Raw genomic sequence first — 21,868 nt, 5'->3', positions numbered from 1 at the left:
AGTGAAGGGGGATTACTCCCTGATAGGATAAAACTAACTGTAAATCAATGATTAATGCATGCTTTAAATACCCTTAATTTTGATCACTTAAAGGGTGTCAGATGATCGGCTATGGAGGTACACTTTTCTGATAATATTCCTTTCTCTTAAAAAAAAAAAAAAAGCATTTCCTGTGTGGTGACCTCCAATGAGATCTACACAATGGTATAAAGGGCATATCAAAGTGTGGGCAAAGCGTCTGTTTGTGTTTATACAGAGGATCAAAGCCTAATTTGGCTACCCAGAAAATGAACTAAGATACGATATGAAGAAGAACTTCCAACATCAGCACTCTCTGGAAGACTCATGCCAGAAGATGATCATCAAAAAACCTCAACAAAGATCCAGGTGATGCTGCAGTTGTAGCTGCATTCATCCAACTGGTTCCTGGACTTGCCATTGGAATGAAGAAGGAGATATTTAAGCTGGCCTGTACATACAGTAAAACAACAAATTTGACTGGATCTATACTGTTGGAACTCAACCAAGACTTAGGAGAAGTGCAAGTTGTAGTGCTCCAAAATCTAACAACTACAGACTATCCACTGTTAAAAGAACATATGGAATGTGAACAATTCCCAGGAATGGGTTGTTTTAATTTGTCTGATTTCTCTCAGACTGTTCAAGTTCAGTTGGACAATATCCACCATATCATAGATAAGTTTTCACAAATGCCTAGGATGCCTAACTGGTTTTCTTGGTTTCACAGGAGATGGCTGGTAATTATAGGTCTACTTTGGTTATGTAACTGTATTCCTATTATGTTAATGTGTGTATGCAATTTAATTAGTAGTTTAAAACCTATACATGCTGAAGTTACTCTACAAGAAGATATGTCAAAGAAATAATCAATCTTCCCATGTTTTCTTCCATCTGCTACTCCTATAGCTTTTCTTCTTCCTTCCTAATTACATCCCTTAAATAGAATTTGTGCCTCAAATAGAATTTTCCGAGTATCATAATTCTTCCAAGTGGTAAAGATACCTCAAGACAAATACTGGGCATAAAAGCCACAGGGCATAAATCTGCAAAGAAGTAAAAAGCTAACATTTTCATACAATATTGCCTTTCTCTCACTTACCAACTTTACATTTCCCTGTATGGCCCCGGAAGATGACTGGTTAGCCAGAGACGGGTAAGATTCCTCAAGGGAGGAACAACCTAAGACAGGCACAGTCGCAGGGGGGCCATCAGGTGAGAAATTGGGGATCAACAGAGGTGAGGCTTAGAACCTCATCCCCCCCTGTTTTGAGAGAAATCTTCTGCATCCGTGGATGTTTTATTGCCCTTGTCTAGCTTGGATTAACACATAGTCTACAGGCACATACCTGATCATCTACGTTTGCTCTCTTACAGCACTAAACTATGTTTTCTACCTTTTTCTTGCATCTACCTACCACTTTAGCATTTTATTTAATAATAATAATAATAATAATAATAAAGGGAGAAATGTGGCATTCACATATAAATCAAGTATAAAAATCAAACAAATATTCATATTTGACCTGATTGTCTATAGTTCATAATGACTGATCAAAACCGAAAGTTTCTGTGATGACTGCCCTTGTACTGTTCACCATGTAAGAACTTATTCACTATGTAAGAGTATGTCCACCATGTAAGAACTTGTTCGTTATGCTTCTGAAGATTGGAGACTGATGAGAATTAGGCTGGGGGTGGATTAATGATTGTGCATTGAGAATTGACTCCCCTATACAGAATTTTATTATTGTTAACAACCATTTGATCAATAAATATGAGAGATGCCCTCTCAAAAAAAAAAAAAAATCATCAACATTACAGGAAAGAAAACACCTTTCAGGAAAGGTAAGATAGCTCTACAGTGAACAGAACTCCAAAAGTCTAAAGGTTTGCTGCTTTTTAGAAATTAGCTGGGCCAAAAATAGCAAGGAATATCCTGCAAGGAGCCTCAGAGCCAATTCATTCACTTTTTTTCAACAAATATTTATTGAGCACCACTGTTCTGTGCCACTTTTCTAGGCACTGAAGACTAACAGTGAACAGAATAAAAGTTCTTAACTCCCTAAGAGTTAGATCTCCAAACCAGGTCATTTCAGCTTGGAGGTTTCAGGCTACAGCTTGGGGTCCACAAACCTAGCTGAGTGACTTAGTCTGTAAAATGAGGGTCCAGCACATTTTCGAGTGAATATAGATGCTGTAGAGATTACTGTGTCTTTTTTAAAGTGGTGCATCTATGGTAGCTTTTAGACAATATTTTCTCCAATTATTACCACAACAGAAGGTGGGTTTTTTTTTAAGTATTTTGATATTAAAAAGGGGGAGAGGGTGTTCCCAAAGTTTATCAGGAATTACTACTAAAGAACAGTTTATTTCTCCTAGATACCATGGCTAAAAATCAGCCTTATAAAGAAAGGACATCCTATACAAAAAAATAAAAGAAATCCTGTCATTTGCAACAACATGGATGGACCTGTTATGCTCAGTGAAGTAAGTTGGGTAGAGAAAGACAAATACCAAATGATTTCATTCATTTGTGGGTATAAAAACACAGCAAAACAGAAGGAACAATAAAGCTGTGGACTCATAGACACTGAGATGGGACTAGTGGTTACCAAAGGGGTGGGGAAGATAGGTAGGGAGGAAGAAGAGGATTAAGGGGCACTATAATTCACAATCACAATATAGGAAGGTCACAGGGATGGTAACAGCAGGGAGAATACAGTAAATGACTCTGTAACATCTCACTACATTACAGATAGTGACTGCAATGGAGTGGGGGAGGTCTTGATAATATGGGTGAATGTTGAACCACTGTGATGTGTATATGAAACCACTGTATGATTGTAAATCAATGATACTTTAAGTAAAAAAAGAATGAAAAAAAAAAGAATAAGTGAAACAAATAATAGCAAGATGGTAGACTGAAACTCAAGTGTATAATAATTAGGTTAATCATAAATGGACTAAACCCTCTAATTAAAAGACAGATTGTCAAACTGAATAAAGAAGCAAGACTCAATTATACGTTATTTGACTAAAATACACTCTAAATGTAAAGGCAGAAGTAGGTTAGAAATAAATAGATGGGTAAAATATACACAGCAAATTCTGAACATCTGAAAACTACAAAACTGTACTATTCATAAAAATAGGTGTCAAAATAAAGAATACTATTATAGAGGAGGAGTAACATTTTATAATAATAGTCTATTTATCATTGAGACATAGACATTGTAAATTATAGTGCACTCAATTACTAAGATTCCAAATTACATGAGGAAAAAAAACTGACAGAATTCAAACAGACAAATCCATAGTTGTGGTTGTAGATGTCAACACGCATTTTTCAGTAATTGTTAGAACAAGTAGAGAGGAAGTGATTACGTATATGGAAGACTCAAACAGTTATAAAAACCTGTGTTCAACAATAGCAGAATGCACATTCCTTTTTTTTAGTGAACGTAGAGCATTCACCCTGCAGAGCATATGCTGAGTCATAAAAACAGTCTGAATGGATTTAAAAGTATTAAAATCATATGAAGTATGTTGCTGACCACCATAGAGTTAAATGAGAAGTCAAAAGTGGTAAGATATCTAGGAAATCCCCAAATATATGAAAATTAAACAGCACAGATGGACAAAGAAGAAATCACAAGAAAAATTAGATCTTAATAATAAAAATACAACATATCAAAATGTGTAAGATAAACCTAAAGTTGTACTTAGATGAAAATGTATGGATTCAAATGTTTATGTAAGAATATAAAGTACTAAAAGTCAGTGATCTAGCTACTACATTAAGGTCACAATATACAAAAATCAATTGTATTTCTAAATACTAACAACAACCAGAAAAGGAATAAATTAGCCTGGAGTAAGTAGAAGAAGGGAAATAAGAAAGAACAGAAATCAATGAAGTAGAAAACAAATAATAGAGAAAGTCGATGAATTTTAAAATTGGCTTTATGAAAAAAATCCATAAAATTGATAAACTTCTAGCAGATTGATCAAGAAAAAGATGATGCAAATTGCCAATGTCAGGCGTGAGATAGGGTACATCACTACAGATCATGTCACTGCAAGTGTAAGAGGCTTTTATGAATAAACATATGCCGAAATTTAGATGACATGGACAAATCCTTTAAAATAGACAAACTACCAACACTGAGTCAAGAAGAAATAAAAGGCGTCAATAGCCCTATAAACTAAACAAATTGAGTTAATAAGTTAGAACTTTAACTCAAAGAAAACCCCAAGTCCAGGCAGTTCCCTAGTTAATTCCATGAGATATTTAAGGGATAAATAATCTCAATATAATACAAACTTTAAGAAAACAGGCAGTAAACACTCCTAACTCATTTTATGAGGCCAATATTACACTGAAACCAAAACCAGATAAAGATAAAAGAAACTGCAGATCAATATCCTTCATGAACATAGACACAAAAATCCTTAACAAAATATTAGTGAATATAATTCAACAATATGTAAAAAGGATAAAAAAACTATGTCTAAATGGTATTTGTCTTAGGAATTCAAGGTTAGTTTAGTATTTAAAAATCAATAAATACAATTTACCATATTAACAGAATTAAGGATAAAAAATGTGACAATCTCAGGAGATGCACAGAAAGCATAAAAAAAATTCAATAGCCATTCATGATTTAAAAAAATAAGAAACCCCTAGCAAACTAAGAATAGTAAGGCTCCTCGTCAGCCTGATTAAAGTAGCTATGGAAAACCTACAGCTAACATAGCACTTAATGATGAAAGAGTGAATGCTTTCCTTTTAAAATGGGAAATGAGGGAAGGATTCCCATTCTCTACTTCTCTTCAATATCATACTGCAGCTCCCACGCAGTACAATTAGGCAAGGAAAGGAAATAAAAGGTGACAGATTAGAAAGGAAATAGTAGAATTATTGTTATGAATAAATAACATGATTGTATACACAGAAAATCCTAAGAGGACTATAAAAATATGCTGCTAGAACTAGTAAGTAATTTTAGCAAGGTCACAATATACAAAAATCAATTGTATTTCTAAATACTAACAACAACCAGAAAATAAATTTTTAAAAAATAGCATCAAAGAACATGAAATACTCAGGAATAAGGTTAACAAATGCATGTAAGATTTGGATGCTGAAAATTACAGAAGATGTAAGAGAGACTTTAAAGGAGATCTGAATAAATGGAGAAATATATTGTGTTCATTAACAAAAGATTTAATATTAAGACATTAATTCTCCCCCTAAAGTGTTCACTTTGGCAGCAAATATATGAAAATTCTTCTCCAAATAGATACATAGTGTCTATACAATTGCAATAAAAACATCCAGGAAACTTCATTGTAGAAAATGATAAGCTGATTCTAATGGAAATGCTATGGGTCTAGACTATTAAAAACAATTTTGAAAAAGAAAAAAATGTTGGAGAACTTATTTCAGCTGATTTCAAAATTTCCTATCTGTAATAATAAAAGCAGTGTGGAATATTGGAATAAGAACAGACAAATACATCAATGGAACAGAGTGGAGAATCCCACAATAGATCCATATATATATATATGGTCACATAATTTTTACAAAAATGCAAGGTTATTTAATGAGGAAAGAATAGTATTTAAGATAAATAGTAATAAAACAAAAAAATATCCTTATAGGAAAAGAAAATTAATTTTAACCCTTACCTCACCACATGCACAAAAATAACTCAAAATAGATCATAAACCTAAATGTAGAATCTAAAACTACAGTCTAGAAAAAACATAGAAAATATTTTGATCTCAGATTAAGCAAAGATTTCTTACACAGATTACAAAAACCATGAACCATAAAATGTTAATAACTTGGACTTCATCGAAATCAAAAGTTTCTCCTCTTTGGAAGACACCATTAAGAAAATGAAAGATAATACACAGATAAGAGAATATACTCATGATATATATATATATATATATATCTGACAAAGGATTTGTAGCTCTTACTGCACAAAAGGACACAACTCATTAAAAATGGGCAAAATAGTTTAACAAACACTACAGTCTACATGAATGCCCAATCAGTACATGGAAAGGTGCTTGACATTATTAGTTATCATGAAAATGCAAATAAAAAACAAGATGAGACATTGCTACACTCTCACTAAAATGATAAAAACAAAAACAACTGCAACAGGGTAGATGAATTCCAAAAGCATTATGCCTAGTGAAAGGAGCCAATGAAAAAGATTACATACTGTGTAATTCCATTAGTGTAAAATTGTACAAAAAGCAAATCTCATCTACAAAGGCAGGAGGCACACCAGTGGTTGCCTGAGACTGATGAGAAGGAACTGGCTAAGAAAGCACACAAGTGATGGAAAATGTTCTACATCTTGATTGCTGTGGTAATCACCCAGTTTTATACATATGTTAACAAATGTACACTTAAAAATGGGTATATTTCATATTATGTAAATTATGTATAAAAAGGAGTTATCGTTTTATTGCAAAATATTAGCAGTTCCTTTTATCTAGTTTTTTCCCAAGGTTATGCAGTATCATGAATTCCTCTAGTTAATTCAAGAATTAGGAAATCAGCATGGGTTGTCTTGGTCTGAACGGGCATCACAACTGGAATTGACCTTTCTGTCCCTTGAGCTCTTATAGAACTTTTGACCTCATCTTCCAGCTCTTGGCATGCATGCCCTAGCTCTCCTAGTCAGACCTCCTTAAAAACAGAGGCTTGGTATAACTTTCACAGTCATTTACTTAAAACTTACCCCTCATCCCATTTTATGAATATAGTTAAAAGTTGAATGAATGCATTACTGGAGAGCAGTTGTGATGGGTTACCCTGGAAAGTCCTTAGTTTCCTGCTGATAGAGATGTTAAGAGGAAGCTGAATGCCCTATATTAGGATTGTTATAAAATGATTCAAACATTAGATGATGATTGAACTAAAAAAGTTCTCTATTTGAAAAGAAAGTCTCCAAGAGGATGAGATGTTTAACCACAGAGACAAGTAATCCTAAAAGCTAGGAGGATCCACAGCCATTCGGACAATTCCCTGACCACAGAGTGGGGTTTACTCTAAACCAACAGAGGGAATTAGATGCCTGTTACCAAGTGTATGAGGTTGAATGAGAAGCAAGGGAAGGATATAATTTTGGAAATGTACAGTCAAACATTCTATTATGAAATCTAATGGAAGGAATTTCAAAAAGCACAGGTTAATGTGAGAAGTTAGTTCCCTGGGAAGAAAAGATGAATGGTGGTGTGGGCATAGATCATCTGAGGCAGAACACACAGAATCACCCCTTCACTCCAGGCTGTGAGGTCAAGGCTCCCCACTCCTGTGGCCTTCATCTTTCTGATGAAGGGATGAATTCAGAGCAAGTAAAAGGGTTACAGATCCTCTCACCGGACTCTTACTTGTAATCATCATCCAAACCTTTAAGTTTACTCATCTGTAAAATGAGGATAATAATAATTATAGAATCATTGTGAGGTTTAATAAGGTAATGCATGCCAAATGTTTAATTAAAACCATGGCACATAGAAAGTACTTAGTAATCCTAGCTATGATTGTAGTTATGATCTTGTTGCCTTTTTCGTCATTAGACATTATGTCATTGTACATAACCAATACTTCAAAGACAGGAGTGCCATTTCCCAGTCTCTGTGCCATGTCCAGAGTGAAACAACCTGTGCACTCCTCTAACATGCTCATAAACAGTCTATGCTGCATTAATAACAGAAACTTGGGGAGAATAGGGCTTTTTCCTTTTCTCCAATTCCTTTCTAAACTTCATCTGTCGAGTCCCAAGCAGTTTGGGAGGTAATTTTGTAGGTGTACTCTACTAGATTGGAAGTTCCATGAAACTCCATGAAAGCAGACACCTGTATGTTTGTGTCCACTGTGCTTAGCAAGGTACTTGGCACCTAGTAGGAACTCAGTAGATATCAGATGAATGCATATGATCTTTCCAAAAAATCTTATATACAAGTCATGTTTAGTAGTCTCCTTAGTGGCCGCCTTGCTACTCAGCAGTGAGTACAAGGTTAATACATTGTAAACGTAACTCTGATCAGCCTGAGTAGTCATTTAACCTATTCACAGCAGCTAAAAGATTATTTCTCAGCTGTATAAAATTAAACAAGAAATAATTCATGCTTCATGTCCCATGTCCTTCATAATGAGGTCTTCTTACCGGTTTAATGAGTTACTAAAGGGGAGCATACTTTCCCTACCACCTTTTGTCAAGAATTCTAAAGGCTTTAAGAAAAATTACTCAAGAGCTGAAACAGCAGGGCTCCTGCTGTTATTTATAAATGCTGTGCTGGAAACTATTTCAGGGTCTGTAGCAGCAAATTTCGAGCACCACTTATCCCATAATTCTGGAGTTTGAATAACAAATGATGGAATAGCTAATGACATGTTACCCCACAGAATAGCTTTAGGTTCCTTTATCATCAGCAGCCTTCTTTTCTTAAAGAACACACAGAAATGTGTAAATTGCAGTTTATCTCACCACAGAAACATTTAATCAAACGTACTGTAATTATATTTGGGGTGGCTACTGAAAATAATCACTTTCTTCATTACAAGGATTGTCTTAAAATTACATTAATAAGGGTCAACCATAATAGCATTGGGTATTTAGCTACACTTAAATGTTAAGTTTGCATCTCAGCCTGTAGATTCCTATAAATGGTTTGCCATGCACCAGGATGTTTTCATGAGCATTGATTGGCATTTAATGGATATTCCTCAAACCATGTTTTACTTCAAGTGAAACATGGTTGCATTAAAGGTATGCTTGTGTCCCAGGCTTCTCCTTATACATTGATTTCCTTTGTTTTGGAATTCACAGAGCTTTCATGTTCAGCTCATTTTTTCCTTCACTGTATGATGATTTTTAGAAGGTTATATTTTAGGAGGTTTTGTGTAAAAAAAAAAATGCATCCCTTTAGCAGATAATCAGTTAAAGGGGCTGCAGTTAACTGCCAAATGGGAACCTGCCAGGTAACTAAGAAAGAAAAAGACTATTTGCATAAATAAAATGAAAGCATATTAGAATAACTGAGCCGACGTTCTCCAGATTTTTCACCATGGTCAACATCTAACTTTGCTCCATCATCAAGGATTATAGTTTGAAGCAAAGATTATTCACCAGGTTTGTTCTGCTTGTAGTTCCTTCCTCAGAAGCTGTGGTGGAAGAAACTTCACTAATATTTTGCAGCATTAGCCAAGTAGTTTGTCATCTTCTTGTTACCAACTGCCTTACACAAATGCTTGGACACACTTACCTTGGATACATCTGTGCTGTCCGGCACAGAAACAAATGTGGAGAATAGAGAGGAGTCCACAGGCTCTCACTGCCAGATAAATTTTCTTCATTGACCTGAGATGCCTTTAAAATGACTCACATGGCACCATTCCCCAGTTTTCTGGATATTGTACATGTTATTCATTAGTACTTAAATTTTATTGTATTTTTATATAGCATCTTTTCAGATAGGATTTTTATTAGTAGTCAAACTTTCTTCTATATATTTATTTCCTATTTTCCATATTACTGCTTCTTATGATCTTGACGTGGCATCCAGAAGTGAAAAAAGCCCTTTGTGGTGCAGACTCTTGGTCCATCTAACCCATTATTCTATTTCTAACAATGGCCCCCAGGGGCATTTTGTAGAGGGTTTGGCTGCCCATCTTGACATGACCTTAAATTATTGGATGCACCCTGTCAAAACAGTCTCATTTTTCTTTGTAACCAGTATAGGTTAAGCAGCTGGGAATTTATACTTGATCCATTAAAGGGGACAATTTTAGCCTGTCATACTTATTGAAGATCCACAGTGTAACTGGAGAGCCTTTGAAAGTTTTCAAAACTGATTACAGTTCCAAGTACTGATAACAATCCTTGGGTGGACTTCCTTGTGGAGAATACCTGTTGCTTCTGTCCTTTGCCTCATTCCTGATTAGTTCCCTATCCACAGCAAAACATTCCCTCCAATCCCACAGCAGCCCAACCTTGCTTTATTGTCATACAGTTTAATCAAAGGTTCTTTTAATAGGCAAAATACCTCCCTTCTCCTAGTTCATAAAAACAAGTCAAGGCTGCTGCTTATAAAAAGTCATGACCTTGATCTCTTTTTCTCTATAAACTCTGTACTTAAATGCTTAATAATGAACCTTGGATTTTATAAATCCATTAACCTGGCCGTGTAGAAGTGAGAATCACCAGTCAGAGGCTCAGAGAATCTGCCTTGTGGCCTCTCTCATGAATGGACATACTCCAATCAGCCAGTTGGCTTCCAGCACCATAATCATTTAACAGAGGGTGACAAAATTAGGACTCCTGTTCTTCCACACCGTCCAGCATTCTTGCAATACTGCCAACCTCTCTTGCAGAATTATCCATATTCAGTGTGGGAAGAGGTCTAGAACACCATGACCATGCAATACTTCCAACTTGTCTCATTCCTTCGTTTCTGCCTGCCAACAGAAAGGAAGGTGACAAAACAGAAACAAAGGTTTATATCTTAATACCTAACTTCTACTGCACAGAGACTTTGTAACCTTTTTGTATTTGCAGCCAGAAATCCAAATCTGTCCATTTGAGCACAATTACAGAAAAGGCATGATGATTTTTAGGCTTTCAGTATAAACTCCACACTGGAAATAATCTTTAGAATCTTCTCAAATCAAAGACCCATATGCACTGAATAGTTGCACAGTGTGCTCTGTTAGAAACCCTTTTTACAGTGGAGAGAACTGCAGAAAGGTGCTTATAAGGAGTCACACTGACTCGGGGGTGGGGGTTATTGAAATTAGGCCATGACAGAAAAGTAGGCAGTAAGGACTCTTTGAACAAAGGGAGAATAATGAATTGAGACTGATATCTGAACATAAGTAAGATTCAAAATTACCCCTCTCAAAAGAAGTATCAATATCAGTTTGTGTTACAAAACCAGGAAGAAGGAGAGAGTGGTGTTTTTCTTTATAGCTATATATATGAAGCTATGAGTACACATGCATGTATGTAAAATCAAACTCAAAACTAACAAATATGAATGTGATGGTTCTTTTAAGATTTGTAAGTGGTTGGTAGTATATTATAATTTTTTGAAAGGTAGAGTCATGACTCATGTGGAAGGTATAAAGCAGGTCAGGAGAGAAACAAGAATAGGGTGAGCAGGTGTTGAGGACAAGCTCAATATTATTATAAACACACAGACACAGACACATAAAGTGTGTATATATATATATATGTATGTAAAATATTTGTATATCTGTGTGCATAAACTTTATTCTCTCCCAGTCTTCTTCATATGTGGAGGCCATACAGGGAGAAGGTGGAAGTCCAGACACATGTTCATGACCAGTTTGCTCAGGGCTCTCACTTAGGGTAATCATAGATAAAATCATAGATGGTGACTCTGTGAGTAACTTAACCTTGAGAAGAAACATGAATGTGATTGTTCTTTTAAGGTTTGTAGGTAAGGAGTATTAACTTATAATTTTCTAAAAGTTATAATCATGTTTTTCATGTAAATATAAGTGAACACAAAGATTTTACTCAATCGAGGGAATCAGTGAGACATTAACACCAATTTACAGAGCATTTGAAAAATTAATATGCAATTTAATAAAGAAATCTTAGGATAAGATTGCTAGGTTAGGTAAATAGTGCTGGGTTAAGTAAAAAACTGTTAAGTGTCCTAGATGCCAATAAACTGTAAGTTTCAGGATTATCTGTTCTATGGAACAGAAACCATTTTCATCTCTACTGGACAAAAATCTCTGAGTTCATATGTAACTTCACTAAGTCTGGCACCTTTAATCAGTAGTAAGCAGTGAGTCAAACTGAGTACACTCTCCTAGGTGGCTGGGGTGGCATTTGCCCCTGAATGACATTGAAAGGATGTGCTGTCCATCTTTTTCCCTTATTTTCAAGTTGTGGACAATTTTCACAGCAGTGGTGAAAGGTATAGGAACATTTTATGTAGTTCATAGACTATTTGTATCTCAACTTCCATATGAAATAGCCCACATTCTTGGTACTTATTCTCTAAGGCAGAGGATCCAAGAAGACAATCCCCAGAAAGTAATATTTATTTACCAAAAGTAGCTATAGAGGGGAGGATGAGACCAATATTGATCTCTGATTTTGTCCCATTAGATATTTAATAATTCTCTCATTTATCCATTCAGTGATTCTAAAATATTTATTGAGTATCTACTACATGTCACACATTGGAGATTGAGGGGAAGAAGACCAAGTCCCTGCTCTTAATGGAGCTTATGTTCTAATGGGAAAGACAGGCAGCAGATAATGAAGCCATCACATTCATAAGACTCTTAGGTAGTAAAAAGGCCATGAAAGGGGAGAAAATCAGGGCTAGGGGGATAACAAATGATCAGAGGAGGGGTTGGGGTTTTGGGAGAATGGTTTGGGAGCTCCCAGGAAGATGGAAAAGCCCTGCAGCATGTGGCTGGGCCAGAGCAGGGGGCTCAGTGTCAGGTGGGGATATGCTGTTCATCTTCTGGTTATAGTCCCAGGCCACCTAAGCCCACTGTAAGAACATAATCCAAACCTGTCTTCAGTCTGTTTCAAGGCCCAAGATACCTCCAACTCAAATTTCCATCTCCTTGTCATGAGACAGAAATGGGGAGGGGAGACCAGATCAGCAAATGGAATGAATCATGCAAATAGTTTCTCCCTGGGGAAAAAGCAGCTACAGATTTCCTGGGATAGAACAGTGAGAGAGGGTACTAAAAACCAGGAGTATGGTTTCTGGCTCAGAGACCTGGAATTGAAACCCATCTCTATTGCTGATACTGTATGACTTTAGACAAGTTACTTAAATCTTCTTTCCATCTGTTAATGACACATGCTGATCACTCCCTCATGAGGTTACTAGAAGAATTAAGTGTAATAATCTCCATAAAGCTTGAGGCCCACAGGAAGCACTTAACAAATAGTATTCTTGTTATTCCCACGTTTGGGGAGTCTGTAGTACCATCTTCATGTAGTAGTGATTAACTAGACTTACTACTGCTGTGCGGTTCTTCACGTTTATGGAAAGATGAGTCATTATCACAGCATTTACATATATGTGACCTGGAGGTCCACAAGTTCTGGTGGCATTGACCTCAGCTATGTGGTCATAATTATCCCAGAGGCCAATCCAAGTTTTCCAAAGAGATGGAAGGTGCAGGGCCTTAGTGACATACCTGATGCTTTATAGCTCAGACTTGGAAATTTTAGGTAGATAGAGAGTTTAGAAGCTAAATTGTGATACTTCTCATGGAGTTTTGATTGGAAATGCTTTTCTCTTTCCCTTACTATCCTGTTGTCTTGCCTTATCCTGTCCTTTGCTTTAGTGTCTTCTCCTTTCTTTTTTTCTAAATTGCTTTCTGTTCTGGAAAACTATGGATTATAAAGCTATTAATTAGTTACATCTCACTCTAATTTTCAATGAAATTTAATTCAGTAAGGATAAAACTGTCCCTTTTGAAAAGAAAAATTAAATGTCTGCAAATTCCATGAATTGATTTTCTAATGATTTTTGTAGTAATATTTTTTCATTTGATAATGTTGCTGAAATAAATAATAACTTTAATTAAATTTAAAATACATGTTTAGATTTTATAGATTATAGGAAGACTAAGTTTCCTTGCAGGGAATGAAACCATAATGTTCTTCTCTAACCCCATAATTATTATCATCAGGGGAATGTCCGTAATACAGTCCATTGCAATTAAATTGCATCCCCCAGACTGTTCAAGATATGTTTATAAAGGAGAAATGGGTTTTCCACAGCTGTCTGCCTGTTAGTGCATCCTTCATGCAGCATTGCAGCAGCCAGTGTATGCACTAAAATAACAGATTTGAATTTTAACATTTCAAAGTTTCAAATGTCTTTCAAAAACTCGTAACATGAATTGCCTAATTTGTGTACATGAAATTCCAAATGAATGAAAATCAACCTACAGTACGAGGGGGCTGTGAGAATGTCTGCGTATTTGCCTACCCATCTCTTCAGGAATTAGCAAGTATTCAATCTTGTTCTGTTATTCTGCACAGCCCGCAGTCATTACTGGGATCTTTCTGTGAAGACTGGAACCTATTGTGAACAGTATGGGGAAGGTTGGGTAGTTCCTAAAATATCCATTGGACCAGCTTCACCCAGTCATACATCTATAAAATATTTTCTGAGATGAATGTTTACAAAAAAGATTTGGAAAGGAAAGAGGGGGAAAGGAAGGAGAAGGGAAAATAATCAAAACCAGGGAAAAGGCAAGGTAGTATAGAATAGACATCATGGTCCAACTGTTCCATCTTTAAGAGCAACCATCAGAACTTTGATTTATTAACTTAGAATTTTAAGTCTTCAAGCTGTATTTAATTGATCATACTGATGTGGATGCATTGGGCCATTCTTGTGGATATGTAACATCTACAGTTAAATATTAATCTAGTGCCTTTTAATCCTTAAAATAATCTTGAAAGTCAGGTATCAGTAGCCGCATTTCGTAAGTGGGGGAACTAAATCTGGATGGCTTTACGTGATTTGCCCAAAGTCACCCAGTTATTAAGCAAAAGAGTTTGAATTTGAACCCAGGCCTGTCTAACCCCTATTTCTCTCAGCTGAATCTCCATGTGTAGGTCCAACTTCTCCTTGGCTGACATACTCATGTTCACATCCTTAAATTCCAAACTTCTCTTAGAAGTAATTTCCTAACAGTGAACTGCCCTAGTGATGCAGTAGTTTGTTTCCAACCCTTCAGAGCAGGCTCCTCCCTGCCAGCTTTCTATTTTTAAAATCATTTAATGATTCCCTGTTCAGAGCTCATATACCCATCAAGATACTGGGAAATTTATCCCTAGGAATAGTTAACATTCCCTCCACCCATGAAAGCATGTCAGATGCTCTCAGAAATTGAAATGCAGACTCCCCTTCAGTCCTGATCTTTTACATCAGTAGCTGTCACTGATAAAATGTCTTTGGAATTGCAGAGACAGATTTGCAAGGCAGCCAACAGGCCCACCTCCCAGATCCTGTGGTTATCAGCATTCTCATTAGTGATAACTGATTTTTTGGAGTTGTTAGTTTTGTAAAATGTTCATGGGAACTTAGATGATCTCTTGAGGAAATACCTTCCTTAATTCACTAGCTTTAAAGGGAGGTAGCCAAATTCCCACCCACCTGGCACTCAAGTCCTCTCAGTCTGAGACAGAAAGGGAATTTCAGAGGCCTGAAGGCCTGCACGAATATTTCTTGCTTCTATTGTTTCCGTGTGGAATTTGGAGCCTTCTCTGTCAGCTATCATGCAGTATCTTTAAGAAGCTCTGAATGAGAGGGAAACAGCCCCAAGCCAGCCACACTCTGTCTGCTAGAATTCAGTGTCCTTTCCTGTTTCTTGATATTCACAATTCTGATTCATCTTCTATCCACCCTCAGTGATTTCCATTTTTTGAACTCCTTTACTTTATTCTTAATTTGCAGATGAATTTGGTATTTACCTGATGCTCTCTAGGATCCAGAGAATATATGCTTCTCACCAGCTCCAACTAGTTCTAAAACGTCACAGTCTCTATTAAAATGCTTCCAGCTCCTACCAAACTACACACACATGTGTCTCTCCTGGGTGTGCTATCATCTCATGGCATAGTCTTCTGGTTTTAAAATGGACCTCTGACCTTTCCATTGGGAAGTTTGGTGATCTTCATCCACATGCATTCAAGAGAATTTCAGAGAATGGGATATTGTCATCTGGCCCTGGTTTCTGTCACTGTCCCCCAGATTATACCTCTTTCCCCTCCATCTCCTCACTACCATGGTCCTTTATACAACTTTATACAACTTGCATGTTTCTCTGCAGCTACAGTGCAGTTCCAATCTCCCCACCTTTCTGCCCATTGGTCCTCAGTGGTTCCCCATTTATGAGCTACATTCAGTCTGTTTTCAGCCTTATAGGTAGAACCTTCCACAGTTGGTTGCCAAATTTGTCTGCCAATAATTAAATCAAGTTACCATCCACATCACCTAACCTGCTCACATATTCTATTATAGAACATTTGTGTCCCATCTCTGTCTGTTGACATACTAAGTACTTATGCAAGATTCTCTTACCACTCCATGTCTGTCCTCACCTTTGTCTACCCTCTGCTGCGCCCATGGAGGCTAACTGTTATGGACTGCATTAACAAGTCACCCTTGCCCTTTGGCTTATGATGGGGTTTGGCCAAGGGGAGGCCCCGCAGAATGTGGGAGGCACCAGCAGGAGACTGATTCCCTGTCTCCTACAAACAACCAGAGCTCCTATGTGGCACTGTCCTACAGCTATAGGTGTTTTCTTCTTTGCACATTTAGGCTCGGGGTGGTAATGGCTCTCCTTATTACTAGCCCTGGGGTGCTTCAGCATCCCTTATAGATTTTATTTTACCCTGACCACACTTTGTAAATAGTCCTTACATCAAATTCTACAAGTTACCTTCATGGAATATTCCATCTGTTTCCTACAAGAACTCTGACTGACACAGCATCCTCAAGGCCCAGTTCACACATAAAGTCTGGTGATTTCATTCATTTGCTCAACAAATATACATTGATCTTCTATCTGGTGCTACATGGCATTGGTGACAGAGAACAAAACAGAAGCCTTGCCTTCAGGGAGCTTACAATATAAAAGGGAAAACAGATGTAAATCAAGCAATTACTGGATGATGAAGGAAGATTGTAATAAGAGATACATGGAGAGCACACAGCAAGGGGACCTAGTCTAGGGTCAGAGACGGACCTTCACCTGCATGAGCCATCCACCATATCTTCGTCCTTTCCTCATAACACTCAGTACATTCTGACTGTGTAACTAACTATGGACACATTTTCTATGCGTCTACTAGGGAGTAAGCTTTTGAGAGCAATACTGTGTCTTTTTCACCTTAATATCTGCTTCAGTCCTTAGCCCACTGCCTAGAATATTGTAGGGACTCAAGTATTTGTTCAGCTGAATAACTGAATATTCTGAATATTTATGGACCTCAGCTCCAGCCCACCCACTGAAGGTTTTGCCCTGTCAGGCAGGATGATGAGGAGATCCCACCCTTCCAGAGCTACTGGGCTAACAAAAAATATGTTTTACTAGTTGGGAGAGAAAAATCACCAAGGAATAAGAAGCCTCCTCAACACAGGTGAAGGGCTTGATAGGTGTTATGAGCATAATACATCCTGCTTTGGATATTTGCTGACAGGCATTAGAGACATTAATTGTCAAGGTTGAGAGCTGAGTTTTCTTTTATACATTTTTTTGCCTCTGTGGCTTGTGTTCTCTTTAATAGTACCATAGCTGAGCTCAGTGTGAAATAGGAATGAATGTGAAGTAAATCCAAAGTCTACTTCACAGCAAGGAGTTTGGGTAGATAGGTAGGGGGAACCCTTGGCACAATGTTTGAAAAACTTGGGTTGGGTTAGAGGAAATCCATGCATCACCTGAGACAACAAAGGGCTCAGGAGCAATGGCAGCGAGCCATCCCTAGGGCAGGAAGTAGAGGATCGGGAGACGGGAGCTCCGGCAATGAGGCAGACGTTCCTAGAGACATCCCAGGCCTCCAAAAAATAATTGTTGGACAAACAGTAACTGTCTTTCTGTAATACATGGCTTAGTAAGGGAAAGTAAGGGAATTCCTCAGAGGTAAAAAATGATAGAGAATCAATAGAGGTAAGGAACCCGGGAGCCTGGCATTTGTCTAAGGCTGTCCGCTGATCCATGTCTTCCTAGTGCCTGGGTTTCAGTAAGTAGTGAGTGCATCTAGGACAGGAGACAAAACTTTGGGCCCTAGAGTCCTTATATAAGATACTGGTTAACTTTAGATAAATAGGTGAGCTATGATTTCTAAAGTCTCCACTGACAGAATTGAAATCAACTTCCAAACTGACAGAGTGGGAGGAAAAAAAGGAATGATAGGAGGGCAAAAATCAACACAAGGGAAGATAAGGAAGAGATGGTAAAAAATCAAAATGAACAAATAGAAAGCAAAAATAGATGGTAAAAATGAATCCAATTTAATAATAATCATAATATACATAAATGAATTATACTCTCTAGTTAACAACAATAGATTGTTAGACCAGATTTTAATTAAACTTTAAACTGTTCACAAGAGAAATGCCTAAAAACATAAGACAGAAGAAGACTGCAAATAAAATGATGGGAAAATCCATACTAAGGTTAAGGAAACAGGCATGGCTATATTAAATATTAGGAAAAACTAGGCTTCAAGACAAAGGCATTACCACAGTTGACGAGGATAACTGTGTAGTACTAAATATGTTCAGTTTACCAGGAGACAGAATTCTAAATTTGTGTGCCTCTAATAGCATAACTTTGAAATATATAAAAAAGAAATTTCTGGAACTACAAGAAAAACACATCCAAAATCACAGAGGAACATTTTCACACATCTCTCCCAAAATTGATAGATCAAATAGACAACAAATCAGTAAGGAGTTAAAAGATTTGAAGAAACACAATTAACAAGTTTGATCTAATGCATACACAGTACAATGAAAGCACATTCTTTTCAACACACGGAACACTCATAAAAAATGGATCACGTAATAGGCCATAGAGAAAATCTCAACAAAATTCCAAGGATCTGTATCACACCGCCCACAATCTCTAAACAGTTAAAAATAACCAAAGAAACCCCATACTTTTGAAAATTAAAAAACACGTTGTAACATAAGAGACAAAGGAAATAATAACATTAGGAATTAATAAACATTTGGAACTAAGTGATCATGAAAATACTTATCAGTACTGGTGGATGGATATGCAGTAAGTAGCAGGGGAAATTTATAGCCTTACTGCTTATTCTAGAGACAAAGAAAGTCTGCAAAGTAATACACTGAGCATTCAACTCAGAAGTTAGAAAAAGAAAAACAAATACACCCAAAGAAAGAATGAGGATGGAAATAATAATAAATAATAACTGAGAAAAAAATCAATATAAGAAAAACTGTACAATAAGGAGTGTCTAAGAAAACCAAAATTGTCTTTTTTTACTCACAAGACTAATACAACTGACATACTGGCAAGATTGATGAGCAAAAAAGAGAGAAGACACCAATAAACTGTATCAGGACTGAAAAAGAATGCATCCCTGTACATGCTGCAGATATAAACAAAGATAAAAACAGGACATTATTGACAACTTTATGCTGATTATTTTGCATATTCAGGCAAAACGTTCCTAGCAAAATGTAATTTCCAAAGTTATGTCAAGAAGAAATACAAAACCTGGTTGAATAGCCCGACAACCAGGAGAGAAATGGAATTGTTAGTGAAAATTTTTACCATAATGAAAGTATCAGACTTAGGTGGTTTTGTAAATTCTACAAAATAACCAAAACTGAGTCATTCTAATCTTACACAAACTATTCCAGGGTGTAGAAAAAGAAGAACCAACACTTAACATTTTATGAATCAGATATATCCTTGATGCTAAAAATGGATGGCCATAAATAGAAAATGCAAATTTTAAAAATGTATACTTTACAGTTAGCAACAAAAAGTATAACCTGTAGAGGAAAGAAAACTAACAAAAAGTATACAAACTGTGTTACAAAAGTTTAAAGACATTATGGAAAATTCAGCACACCATTTTCATGGATAAAAATGTAATATCCTAATATAAAGATGTTAGTTCTCCCCAAACTGATATGTAGGTTAACACAATTCTTATCAAAATCCAACAATACTTTTTTGTGCAATTAAAAAATGACTCTAAACTTTATCTGAAAGAACAAATGGTCAAGAATAGTAAGATATTCCTAAAGGAGAAAAAAAAAGAAAGTGAGGGAAGCTGCCATGCCAGAAAACAAAGATTGGACAGTAAAGACAATTAAGATATGGTAGTATTGCCACAGGGACAGACAGATAGATCAGAATTAGAAAGATAAACAAACCCATATACATAAGGAAATGTGATATATGACAAAGTTGATATTGCAAATCAGTGGGGAAGGAGGATGTATTAGTCAATAAATTTTGCTGGGAACACCTGAAAAATAAAAATAGAAGCCTACTTTCCAAAAATCAATCCCAGATCTAGATGGATGAAGAACTCAAATATGAAAAGCAAAATTTTTAAAGTTTGGAATAGAACACCAAAGAATATTTGTATGATACTGGGGTGTGGAAGGATATCTTTAAAAAGATTTTTTTAAACCGTGAAAATCAAAAAGGAAAAGATTCATAAGTTCAATTACATCTGCTCATCAAAATACATGATAAACAGTGAAAAGAGCCACAAACTGAGAAATGACTTGTAGAAACTTACTACCCACAAAAGATTAGTATCTAAAATATATCAAGAACTCCTACAAATCAATAAGAAAAGAAAAAAAACAAATCAATTGAAAAATGGGCAAAAGGTGTGAACAGGCATTTCACAAAAGAGAAAACATAAATGACCCAAAAATGCATACTTGATAACATGGTCAATATAATTGTAAAAAATTAAAATTAAAACCACAATGTCATAAAAATTGTCAAGCAAAATTAGCTTAACAGTACCAAATGCTAGAGAGGATGTGAAGTAAGAGAAAGACTCATGTTGACAGTGGAAGTATAAAATAAATTTTGGAATTGCGTGATAAATTAAACACACACATACTCTGTAGCCCAGCAATTCCACTCCTACATTTAGACCCTAGAGAATGCTTTTTACAGCATACAGTAACAGAAAACTGGAAACAACTTGAAGGTCCATCATCAGGAAAATGGATAAGTAAGTACAATGAGATAATGTACAGCAATAAAAAATGAAAATACTACAGCTGTATGCAGTAACATAGATAAATCTTATATATGTTGAGCAGAAAAAGCAAGCCACAGAAATATATCTGGAGTATATGGTTCAAAAGCACATAATGTTAATCAATTTTATGTATGTATTACATATCACATACATAGTATTACATGTGTGGTAAATATATATATAATATAAATATATGTGCATATATGGCAAAACCATAAAGAAAAGTAAGGAGTGATTAACATGCAAGCAGAACTGAGTGGGCACCTCTGGAAAGAGAGAAGGCTCTACAAGGTGGGGGGGCTCATACAATGTGCTTCAAGGGTACTGGTAATACCTTTTTCACATTGGATTATGGATATATGTGTATATTCTATATTGTCACCCTTTCTAATACATATTTATGTTCTCAAAATCTTATGTATGTATGGTATATTTCACAATAAAACAGTAAGTAAATTAAAAAAATAAGGCCAGAGGCTAAAGAATTGTGATTGGAATCCACAAAATGGGCCTAGCAGGTTCTGAAGGATGAATAAGAGACTGAATAATCCCTGAGGCTCTGATGCATGGCTAAAACTAAAGAAAAGCTTCACTGGAGTGGAACACTTCTAAGTGGGACAGAGACTTCTACGGTGCCCTTGGAGGTGGATGGGGAATTTCATGGGAAGTGAATGATTTGAGAAGAAAAACTTGAGCAAAGGAATATAGACTTTCTTTTGTTTCCAGGAAGGTACATAATTTGCACTCTTTCAGATATTGTCTTTTTATAAATAAACAGGCCATTTGTATCAGTTACTTAAACAAAGGTTTCTTTTCCTTCAGCAATAGAAAGGCCAGAAAAAGGCAGTATAGAGCTCATTCAGTGGGCTAGCAATATTTTCCAAGTCCAGACTGCTTCTGTCTTTCCACTCTGCCGTTTTTAGTGTGTGGGCTTCTTGCCCCATGCAGCTTCAGACTTCTCATGTATTTGTAATGAAACACTAGGGCATTTTCTTGCCTCTAGTCAGCAAAGTAAGGGCTTCCCT

General features: G+C 36.2%; 1 protein-coding gene across 2 annotated transcripts in view; it reads left to right on the top strand.

Annotated features, from left to right (window-relative positions):
- Positions 1-21,868, top strand: part of CPQ (carboxypeptidase Q) — a 925,692-nt gene that overhangs the window by 900,233 nt on the left and 3,591 nt on the right. The window lies entirely within an intron of this gene.

The sequence above is a fragment of the Manis pentadactyla genome, chromosome 3 (genome assembly GCF_030020395.1).
Source record: "Manis pentadactyla isolate mManPen7 chromosome 3, mManPen7.hap1, whole genome shotgun sequence".
Taxonomy (NCBI): domain Eukaryota; kingdom Metazoa; phylum Chordata; class Mammalia; order Pholidota; family Manidae; genus Manis; species Manis pentadactyla.
This window is presented reverse-complemented; position numbering and strand designations above follow the sequence as displayed.